This window comes from Pinus tabuliformis, chromosome X (assembly GCF_031772625.1).
Source record: "Pinus tabuliformis cultivar Carrire ecotype Pingquan chromosome X, CPIR1, whole genome shotgun sequence".
In the NCBI taxonomy this organism is placed as follows: Eukaryota; Viridiplantae; Streptophyta; class Pinopsida; order Pinales; family Pinaceae; genus Pinus; species Pinus tabuliformis.
The window spans coordinates 1,375,504,087-1,375,517,039 of NC_142308.1; the positions used below are offsets into that span (position 1 = coordinate 1,375,504,087).

At 35.0% G+C, this 12,953-nt stretch overlaps 1 pseudogene; it reads right to left on the minus strand.

The window, feature by feature from the left end:
• The window catches only part of LOC149145182 (sugar transport protein 7-like), a 52,424-nt pseudogene extending 42,789 nt beyond the window's left edge, over positions 1-9,635 (minus strand).
• Positions 9,636-12,953: the final 3,318 nt, after the last annotated feature.

A 12,953-nucleotide genomic window follows, 5' to 3' on the forward strand; every position in this document is an offset into this window, starting at 1 on the left:
TAAATTTGTAAATTACAATAAATTAGAGAGGTCAAACTCTCAAATTAAATTAGTCTTCTTGATTTCATTCACACATATGGGCGCTTGATCACCTCCTCATCAATACATGGAACGATTTTCTTCCAAAACCAGTGCTTTCTCCATTGAAGAATCATTTCTTCAATGGGTACACCCTTAGTCTCAGGTAGGAAGAAGTATACGAAGGCAACCATGATACAAATCCAGCCTGCAAAGAAGAGGAAAATCTCGTACTTGAATGTACAATGTCTTGTTATTTTATGTTACTGATGATTTTCATGTTCCTCTTCTTTACAACATGTAGATGTATTCATTTATGTTCTTTTAAAAATGCAATTTAACACATCACGAATCTAAAAGGTCTTGGAAGGGTCCTTTGTCACAACCGGACCCGGATCACTTACCACTTGTTACCCATGTTTGACTTGGTGGGAAGGGATGATCCTATACTTTCCGTAGTATTTCATTCCCATATTCCTTTATTACCTTGATTCTTCACTAGGAACCATACTTAAAAGAAGCATTAAGGCAATCTTTAGACAAGGCCACCTACCTAAAAGTCGTAGATATAAATTCTAATGGTCCATTTGTCCACTTAGAGCTCACTAAGATTCAGGGCATTCTCCTCCTCTCAAAATTCTCCAACAGCTTAATGTGCAAATGAATTGGATTTGGGGGAAAGAAGCCCTTTAATAGGAAAAACCCTAGTTTTTTTTTTCACCCATTGCGACTAAACCGTAGCTCGGTTTGATGTATGGTCATAACCATTGGAAATTTCTCATTGAGCTCTATAATGGGTCTCTCTTCACTTTTTGGTAATTTGAAACTTCACTAGGAAGCCATTTTTCCAAGAGGTCCCACTTTTCTTCCTACCAAAATCAAATTTCTTCATATGAGTTTCCTATAGTCTAGTACCACTTTACCTTTGCATTTTTTTACTCATTTATCAATTTTATTCATGAGTAACCATTATTTACTCATCTTTTTATAGTCAAATTTGGGCCTCCCCCTTGTGGCAGGATCATCGAGTCACCCTTGTTCATAGCATCAGAGATGAGTCACCCTTGCATCCATGGAATCTTTTTAGAGTCCCATCATCTCCTATTACAGTACATCATCCATTGCGACATCGAATTCATCCAATTTGACTCATATTTTTCCTCATCTATACTGACCTATCTTTGAAAAGCCTCCATCTAAGTAACTGACCATCCCCTCTGGAATCAATTCAACCATCGCAAGGTCAACCATGCATAATATGCTCTGACAAGGGAGGTCGTGAGTCCTTCACTCATATTTTCCCTCCATCATCATCCGTAGTGTCATTCTATTAGTCAAATTCCTATGATCCCCATGCCTTTTTTGAGGATTCCTCATTGCCTCAACTCTGATGGACCCCTCTTCTATCGACTTCAGCACATCTATTCAATTTGGGAAGTCTAGATGGTGGTTTACCTTGGTTCCATATTTCATCATTGTTCAGTGCCTCAGATCATGAAAAGGGAATCCTCATCTCCATTTAATTCATTGGTCCTTGCATGCTCAACTCTAACTCATTATTGCACGATCAAGAATCATACAATTCATGGTCCAATGATCCAATAAATTTTACTGGCCTTTCCCAAGTGTGTGTGAGATGTTTTAGACTTCATGACAGGGTGGCCCTTGAAATATCCCCCCAGATGCCCAGATGTCAGCAACTCATGATCCAGCCTCATATGTCATTTCGTAGATTTCACTAGCTCAATTTTTGTCACTTGCAGAGCCCACAACATGCATGTCTCCTTCAAATCACCCATTAAGATCTTGATATCCATTTCTTGGTAAGTAGAGCTTCTTTGGTTATCAACCCTGCTCACCATGTTATCTTGAGGGGAATTATGCCTCATGTACTCAAATCAGCAGATGTTATTATATTTAGTCATGTCCTATGTTTTTCTAGGCACATTATGTGTATGTGACTCATTATAGCATGTACTTTTTTTCTCAGGCCCACATTGTTGGGCACTCCATTATTAATTGTACTCAGTTATCTCGGTGAGTATCAGTATGCCTCCCCATCCCATTACATATTGTGTACTCCAAAACAAAAGGATATGTATATCACATTAGTAGGTCTCGTCCCATACACTACTAGTCCTCGCCTCAACTCTCTCTCTTTCTCTTTCTCCCCTTCATTGTCTCATGAAATTGGAAGCTACAATGTATTTCGGTCATATGATTTTCTCTTAACACTCTTATGTTGGGGGTCAATCTGTTATCATCCAAAAAATGATCACCTAGTCATTTCTCACTAGGTAGATCAAAATACACCATGTAAGATTAATTTTAGCATGGTAAATTCACTTTCACCATAGTAAATAATTTAGTAAACCAATTTTCCTAAATTATTTCTCATTAAAATTCAAAAATCCCCATGAAAGTAATTTAATAAATCATTATTTATTTACTTCTCTTTAGAAATTATTATTATTATTATTATTATTATTATCCAATCTTAAGCCATGGCCAAGCCAGACATCATTGGTGCATGAGACCCCATTGTTTGTGGGACAAGGGAACCACCATTTTACTACTAAGTCTACGAAGGCATACATACTCTACCGCCCTCTGGTTTCGAACCTGTGACCATTAGTAGGAAACACATGCTCTTAACCATTAGGCCAACTCAATTTGTATATAAAGAACATTTGATAAACATTTCTTGCCACATATGACTTAATCATCTTGGAATAATTAAATAAATCATTGTTTATTTATTATTCTTAGTTTTACTGTTGAGATAATTGTTAAAAAATTATTTAACAATTATTTCAAATTCACACATTTCTTAATTCTCACAAAGAGATTAATAAATCATTTTTATTTGTTAATTACTTCAACCACTTTCTAAATAAATATATTTGAACATTTTGAATATCTTTTCCCTCTCAAAAATATAATAAAGTATTCACAACAATTTTTTTTTATTTAATCAATAATATTTTACTATTTTCTAATTCCTAATATGGGTGAATACTTTGTTACAAATAGAGGTTTTTCCATGCATTCTTCACCATGATCATTATCATTATCATGATTATCATGTCACAACATTCGAGCTCCCATTTGAGTTCCAACTTGCTTTTGGGTTTTCTGCATATTCAGAGAGAGAAACACATGGTTGAAGCACAAGGTGTAAAATAACCCATCCCACAAATTGACTGAGTTCCTGTAGCGGAACATCTCTTGCAGCCACTCCTGCGTGAGGGCATTTTCCTTGTATGATAGATACATCACCTCTTATGTACATCATCACTATTGACAACACTTAATGCAGTGGACTACACCATCTTGAAATGGGGCCCGGAGACGTAGTCCCTCCTTGACAAACTTTGTTATCAGCTTCTTGTTATTTTATGTTGCTGATGATTGTCATGTTCCTCTTCTTTACAGCATGTCGATGTATTCATTTATGTTCTTTTAAAATGCAATTTAACACATAATGAATGTAAAAGGTCTTGGAAGGGTCCTTTATCACACACGGACCCGGATCACTTACCACTTGGTCCCCATGTTTGACTTGGTGGGAAAGGATAATCCTATACTTTCTGTAGTATTTCATTCCCATATTCCTTTATTACCTTGATTCTTCACAAGGAACCATACTTCCAAGAAGCATTAAGGCCATCTTTAGACAAGGCCACCTACCTAAAAGTCGTAGATCTGAATTTTGATGGTCCATTTGTCCACTTAGAGCTCACTAAGATTCAGGGCATTCTCCTCCTCTCGAAATTCTCCAACAGCTTAATGTGCAAATGAATTGGATTTGGGGGAAAGAAGCCCTTTAATAGGAAAAACCCTAGTTTTTTTGTCACCCATTGCGACTAAAACGTAGCTGGGTTTGTTGAATGGTCATAACCATTGGAAATATCTCATTGAGCTCTATAATGGATCTCTCTTCATTTTTTGGTAATTGAAACTTCACCAGGAAGCCATTTTTCCAAGAGGCCCCACTTTTCTTCCTACAAAAATCAAATTTCTTCATATGAGTTTCCTATAGTCTAGTACCACTTTACCTTTGCATTTTTTTGACTCTCGTATCAATTTAATAATTCATGAGTGACCATTATTTACTCATCTTTTTATATTCAACTTTGGGCCTCCCCCATGTGGCTGCATCATTGAGTCACCCGTGTTCATAGCATCAGAGACGAGTCACTCTTGCAACCATGGAATCTTTTTACAGTCCCATCATCTCCTGTTATAGTACATCGTCCATTGCGACATCGCATTCATCCAATTTGACTCATATTTGGCCTCATCTATACTGACCTATCTTTGAAAAGTCTCCATCTCAGTAATTGACCATCCCCTTTGGAATCAAGTCAAACATCGCAAGGTTAACCATCCATAATATGCTCTAACAAGGGAGGTCGTGAGTCCATCGCTCATATTTTCCCTCCATCATCATCTGTAGTATCAGTCTATTAGTCACATTCCTATGATCCCCATGCCTTTGTTGAGGATTCCTCATTGCCTCAACTCTGATGAACCCCTCTTCTATTGACTTCAACACATCTATTAAAGTTGAGAGGTCTAGATGGTGGTTTACCTTGGTTCCATATTTCATCATTGTTCGGTGCCTCAGATCAAGCAAAGGGAATCCTCATGTCCCTTTAAATTCATTGGTCCTTGTGTGATCAACTCTAACTCATTATTGCACGATCAAGAATCATACAATTCATGGTCTAGTGATCCAAAAAATTTTACTAGCCTTTCCCAGGTGTGTGTGAGATGTTTCAGACTTCATGAGGGGGTGGCCCTTGAAATATGCCCCCACATGCCCAGATGTCAGCAACTCATGATCCAGCCTTAGATGTCATTTCGTAGATTTCATTAGCTCAATTTTTGTCACCTGCAGAGCCCACAACATACATGTCTCCTTCAAATCACCCATTTATATCTTCAGATCCCTTTCTTGGTCAGTAGAGCTTCTTTGGTTATCATCCCTACTCACCATGTTATCTTGAGGGGAATTATGCCTCATGTACTTAGATCAACAGATGTTATTATATTTAATCATGTCCTATGTTTTTCTAGGCACATTATGTGTATGTGACTCATTATAGCATGTACTTTTTTTTTCTGAGACCCACATTGTTGAGCACTCCATTATTAATTGCACTTAGTTATCTCGGTGAGTATCAGTATGCCTCCCCATCCCATTTCAGATCATGTACTCCAAAACAAAAGGAGATGTATATCAATTAGTAGGTCTCGTCCCATACACTACTACTCATTCTTTCTCTCGCCTTAACTCTCTCTCTCTCTCTCTCCCCCCCCCCCCCCCCCCCCTTCATTGTCTCGTGAAATTGGAACCTACAAGGTTTTTTGGTCATATGATTTTCTCTTAACACTCTTATGTTGGGGGTCAATCTGTTATCATCCAAAAAATGATCACCTAGTCATTTCTCACCAGGTAGATCAAAATACACCATGTTAGATTAATTTTAGCATGGTAAATTCACTTTCACCATAGTAAATAATTTAGTAAACCAATTTTCCTAAACTATTTCTCATTAAATTCAAAAATCCCCATGAGAATAATTAAATAAATCATTATTTATTTACTTCTCTTTAGAAATAATAATAATAATAATTATTATCTAAGGTCATGTCCAAGCCAAACATCATTGATGTATGAGACCTCGTTGTTTGTGGGACAAGGGACCCACCATTTGACTGCTAAGTCTACGAAGGCATACATACTCTACTACCCTCTGGTTTCGAACCTGTTACCTCTTAGTAGGAAGCATATGCTCTTAACCATTAGGCCCATTCAAGTTGTATATAAAGAACATTTGATAAACATTTCTTGCCACATATGACTTAATCATCTTTGAATAATTAAATGAATAATTATTTATTTATTATTCCTCATTTTACTGTTAAGATAATTGTTAAAAAATTATTTAACAATTATTTCAAATTCACACATTTCTTAATTCTCACAAAGAGATTAATAAATAATTTTTATTTGTTAATTACTTCAACCACTTTCTAAATAAATATATTTGAACATTTTGAATATCTTTTCCCTCTCAAAAATATAATAAAGTATTCACAACAAACAAATTTTTATTTAATCAATAATATTTTACTATTTTCTAATTCCTAATTTGGATCAATACTTTGTTACAAATAGAGGTTTTTCCATTCATTCTATACCATGATCATTATCATCATCACCATTATCATGTCATAACATTCGAGCTCCCATATGAGTTCCAACTTGCTTTTGGATTTTCTGCATATTCAGAGAGAGAAACACATGGTTGAAGCACACGGTGTAAAATATCCCATCCCATGGACGGAGGTTGACAAATCCATATTGTAAATCTTCCTCACTAGGTGTATTAATAAAATCATTGTTCATTTGAGTGCTCCATTGGTTTATTGCACTTTAATTTTCTCACGTTATATGTTTTGGGTTTGCATCATATATTTGTTGCAGGGTTTTCTCATGTTTTATTGTATATCTGAAACATGAAAGCATCCATTTTCTATTGTTAGGGATACATGTCACCAACAGCTTAAGTGAACCATTTTTGGTACATCTACTAATAATTCTCATACTAACAGTGTGTAGATTTAAGTTTTTCTCTACCAAACATTTTGGATTGCCTGGTATCTTCTTGCACTATTGCATCTCCCTCATGCACGTTTCTTTGTGTAGTATCTCCACGTAAGAATCCCACTACCCCATGATTAGATTCCCTTTTCCCATCATCTTTCTCTCTTTTTAGCATATTTTTAGTATAATATTACATTTACACAACCATCGTCCATCTTATAAAAATCAAATTTTGAGCAACTGATAAGCAAATATCTGATGTCAAACATAAGCCACACCAACACTTGAACATGAAACATCGGTTTATTCTCCATTACAAATATTGTCAAAATTTGTGGCTATTTCTTTTTCTCCCAATCCCTCGAATCTAAATGAATTTGAGATGTCAAAGACAATATCTTTCTCTGCAATGAGTATTCCAGCCAACAACCAAATTGCTTGCCTTTTTCTATTTCCATAGATATTGCAAGGACTGTTGCTTTTATTATGCAAGGTGGGAGCTTGAGCTTTACATTCTTATTTTGGTCCCATGGAAATGTACATAAAAAATTTCCTTAGTTGTTCACGTGAGGATCAAAATTGATAGTCGCCACCTCCATGGGTTTAGTTTCATTCAATGGAGCTAAGCTCTATACATTTGATGTGCAACATCATATGCCATAGATGATTCCTAACTAGTGGGTCATTCAACTATTGGATGTCAAGAGGAAGAATCCAAACTTGAACGACATCCCATGGAAGGAACTTTCAATGATGCCTCAATCATTATGTAAGATGCTTTTGCATTGCATCACTATCAAAATTTTTGTGCTCTTTATGTTTAATGGAGGAGTTGGTGCTCTCTACCTAACCACTTACAACTTAATAGAAATATCATGGAGTCAATGAGTTGCTTCGGCTCGTGGGAGCTCAATTCTTTTTCTTGCAAGAGCTCAAATTTGGACGTTTTAGACTTGTCATAATTCATGATTATTTTCTACGCTAATGATGGCCACTCTATTTGAATGTGTATATTTCCTAGAACGTGATATTTAGTATCATAGTCACAATTGATATGATCTTATTGGGAAGTGGTGGAGTTTCTTCAACTTCAAGTTCTTATTGTTGTCTCCTTGTTCCTCCTATAACCAAATATAGTGGTGGATTTTAAAAGAACATTTGTCCATGTAGGCTCCCTCATTGGAGACCTAAAACTAGACATCAAAATCAACATAAACTGATTGTACACCATTAACACATTCTAGGCAAAATTCAATTTAGTGTGAGGGAAAGAACATGTGGAATGTCAGGCATTATTTGAGGGAAGACATTGCGGTGCTGGTGGAGAGGAGGGTGTCGAGGAGGGTAGTTTCTTAGAAAACCATCTCTTAATTCCACCATTCATCTCAACTCCTATTAGCATAATAAAAATCCAACAAGGTCAAGTTTTGGGCTCACTTTCTTGCTCAAATAGAAATGCAACCTTGAGTATTCCCATGAAAACTCCTCACATGTGGTTCACATTTTCCTAAGAAGGTTTTTTGGCTCATTTTGAATATGAGAATAATATGAGATTTATACCTTCTTAGGAAATCAAAGAATAAAGGAGATTCAAACTCGTTCTTTGAATACAATAGAAGTGGAAAATGATGGAAAATACTTGGGTCTATACTTCTCTTCCCATTGATCCCGTTGATGTTGGTAATTCACCTTTGTTATTTGCATCTACATGCTTGGTGCCCCTCGTCTTCTCCCTTCGCCTAGACGGCCACGTTCTATCAGACTGTTGGGAGTCTCAGGAAGGAACATCCCTCCAATTGTCATCAAAAGTGCAGGAACAGCAGCCAAACCCAGAGAAAGACGCCATCCCCACGGTGTTATGTTCTGAGTGCCGTAATTAACCAAATTTGCTGTGAAAATCCCAAGTGTTGTGGCCAATTGGAACAACATATTGAGTCCTCCGCGGAGTTTTGGAGGAGCCAGCTCTGACAGGTACAGAGGAACGGCCTTGAAACAAAAAATAAAAATCTGTCAACCCATTAATTCATTCAAATTCAAATTCAAATTCGAACTAATAAAAGACTCTGCAAGTGCAAACCCAAGTCCTTGGAATCAGCCAAACTATTATTAAAAAAGTTCCCACGTCATGATTCAGATCCAACCTATTGGTTCGTTCTAAAAACGCAGACTAAAACCTCTGTGTAGGTTAGGTTACCTAAGTCATTCTAAGTGGGACTGGAATCCCGAGTCCTTCTAAGTTGAATTTCAAAGACAAATGACTAAATCATTGGTTACCCGCAAATCTAATCTAGCTAATTTTATTTACCTGATTTGCGAAGCCAATTCCGACACCAAGCATAATGCGCCCAAAAATGAGCATTGCCAAATTCACGGCACTGGCGTTCAGAGAAGCGCCTACGATGAAACTGGTACCTCCGCTGATAATAGTGGCCTTGCGTCCATATTTCCTCGTCATAGAAGACGCAACCAGCGAAGCAACAAGGCCTGCAACGTAGAGGGACGAGGTGAACATAGCCAGGCCTTGGTTGTTGTACTTGCAGTAATCGGTATCATGGTCATTTTCATAATGCTTCCTGTGGTACACTAAGGGGAAGAATTTCTCCAAAAACGGATCCATGGATGTCACTCCACCTGTACTTATTCACAACACAGCACAGAATTCAATAAATCCATTGAAGCAAGGTACTTATTCACAACACAGGCACAGGCACAGGCACATAATTTAATAAATCCATTCATTCAGGTTTCAATTATTGTCTTCTGATGAATATCAATTCATGGCATTATTATTTACTAAACTGAAAGTGAATATCAATTCATGGCATTATTATTATTTACATATATATATACCATATATCCCGACATCATAACCGAAGATGGATCCGCCAATAGCAGCAACAATGCTCGCAATAACGACATAGAGCGTTACTCGGCCATGGTATTGCTGTGCTCTTTCGTGTGACACTCCCACTGCCACTGGGTGCACAGAACCTGCCGCCATCAGGCTCTACAGAACCAGGAATATTGAAGAAGGGATCTGAATCGTGGCCGTGGTCTGTATAAAATTAAATTCCGCACCTTATACGTTCAGTAGATGGCGACCAACGTTGTTATCACAGTGCAGCGCCTAACCTTTCTCAACAATGCAATGCAACTTTCAATGGGACATTCGCAGATTTAAACCCTATTGATGATGCAACTTTATCCATCCAGGTCTCCATGCAACCTATTCATCTAATTTCACGTGTGAAAGAGACAAACAATCTATCTGCCCGTCATGACTTGACTTTCCATTTGATAATTCACTTAACTAAATCTTTCTATTCTGATTTAACTAAATTTTCAATCTTCCTGGGACACTCAGTTACTTAACTGGGTGTATCATTTGGCGGATGATATTTATATATATTTTTTAATAATAGAAGATGGTTAGTGAATATAATGTTATATATATATCCATTTTATTAAATGTTTCTTTTAAAATAAAAATAAACTATTTTCTAAACAGAAAAGGCAATGTTAATTATAATAAACAACAAATATGAATATGCTATGCATGTTGTCTTAATATAATTTTATGTAAAGTAATTAGAAGCAAAAAAATCTTTAAACCTTATACTTTTCAAAAATATTTCACCACATGATTCAAATAAACCCTATATAAATAGATAAGTAAATATATAAATTAGAGAGTGAAAAAAAATTATACTTATTGTATTTTAATATTCTTATTGATTAAATGGTTATTGATTAATGTGAATTATTATCTTAAATTATATGATCAAATGGTTCTTAATTTATCATTACCACCGTCATATTTCATATTTCTGTATTTAGAGATATTTTTACTTTAATTAATTAATTTTTTAAGTTTTTAAATCTTTATTAAAAATATATATATAGAGTGGTTAAAGTAATTGAAAGTAAATATAAAATAATTTGTCTATTTTTGTCTTTTTTTTTAAATTCATAATGAATTTACATTGCCATTTTACAACTTTTTTCTTTTTTTAAATTCATAATGAATTTACATTGCCATTTTACAACTAAGCATGCGAGAATTGTGTAATTGCTTTCATGCTCAATATTGTGTTGACATATATCCATTTTAAAATAAAATAATTATATTTTGTAATAATCAATGGAGGCTATAATGAAAAAAAACTGAAATGATTATAGATGTTTGATTAATTTTAATTTAAAGAATTATCAAACATTAAGAATCTCACTCTTGCTTACTCAATTACTTTTTGTGCAAATGATTATATCTAAATAACAAAAAATATTACTTACATTAAAAAATAGCAATAACAAAAAAAAACTTGCTTATATCATCAAGGCATTGAACTTGACCAACTCAGCATTAATTAACTTCAGATCATCAAGAATTCCACATTATCATGTTCAAGGAGAAAGCATCATCATCAACATCAATGTGTAAGCATCATCGAGTCTAGATTACCATTAAACAATCCAATAACATCATCCATGTCATTTTCAAATGTCAATATCATCAAGAGAACCTTTGGTGTCACAATTTATAAAGCCTTCGTTTATGTCACTCGCTTGTTATACTTTTCATAGTTCTATTTTATGAAGAGATATACTCACTACTCCAAAGATGGTTCTTTGAAACCCGGATAACTTAAATCTCTTGGTTGCCAAACATCATTGCAGTTCTATTTGTTTTAATGATTATAGATCTTCATAACTCAAACCTTGATGTGGAGACTTTCACATAGATTTCTTATGTTACCTTGATTTGATTCTCTAATTCAAACTATTCTCAAAGATATCACAAGATCTAATCATACTCAAGAAATATTATCAAATTCTTTCATAAGTTTTGTTTCAAACTTCTTCATGGTTGTTTAGATTGACCACAAATTTTGATGCCACAAATCCACACTATATATAAATATATAAATATATAAATATATATATATATATATATATATATATATATATATATATATAGATATAGATATATATACATATACATACATGATCCTCTTGAGAATGCAAGCCACACAGAAGCCATTGATGATAAAAGATAAGGATTTCACAACAAACCTAATGTGGGCCATAGAACAATTATGATCATAGTAATATTGTATGAGCTACAGTTGATGCAAACTTCAGAGATAAAAAGAGTGTGAATACGATCACTATAGAATGCAAGCCACAATCTGAATCTAATCTCTGTAAGGAATTATACGAGAGATAAGCCACAACAATAATCATCTACTTTAGCTCATATGCACATAAGATTGTCCCTTTCGGCCTGCAATAAAAATTCATGCAGTCATAAGAGAAAGGGTTTCTTCTCTATCTCAGACAGAGCTTTGAAGCCTATGGAAATTTCAGACCATCACTCTTAAATATGCATTCTTCCTTGCTTAAAGATACAATCCTATAGTTGATATTGCAGACCTCAAAAATATCACCAAAATATATTTGATATAGTAGATTGGATGTCTCATAATTTTAGATCATGTTACAAAGATTCAAACTGACTATTTGAGCTTGGACATTGAATAACAAAGTAGACCTCAGACAAATGTAATATTTGGACATTACTGAATGTTATAGACCTTTATTTGTAACTATTGTAAATATGCCAAAAGGTTGTGACCTTTAGACTTCCTTCTTCATCACCTTAGCTTTGAGACCATGTTTTTTTTTATGTGATAATTCGATACCAAATGACCTCCAACTTGGCTCTATTTAAAGTGATCAATGTGAAGGTCACAACCCTTGAAAAGCCACCTTTTATACCATGGACCTAACCTAATATTTTAGGAAGCCAACTTGACAAGAATAAAATTTTAATTTTCTCCAATAATATGCCAATGAAAGTACCAACTAAAGCTACATTTTTCAACACCACCAACAAGTTTTATGACTCATATTCTTATCTTTATTCTTCCCAACTTTGGGACATGATTTGAGAGAATGGTAAAGTCTAGTAGTAGGCTCTACAATGAAAGGAGATATTTGCGCAGTCTAATTTTTGTATTGAAATATATCCAGGAACTGTTAACTTAATTTCAGCTACAAAACCTTTACTAAAATCCATTTCCACACATATGCAAGCATATGTCTTGCATATGTGGGCTTTTATGTAGATTTTGTTATCATCACCTCAACAGTAGAATTTGCATAAAGAATTACCAATTGAATTCAATGAAGCATGATTCCTCAAATGCAAGGAATATTAGGGAGCCTTACCCAAATTAGAGAAATCGTTATTGAAGCTATGAGTGGTTTGAAGGAGGGAAACCAAGGCTGCATAGAGATCCTTGTGCTACCCAAAAAC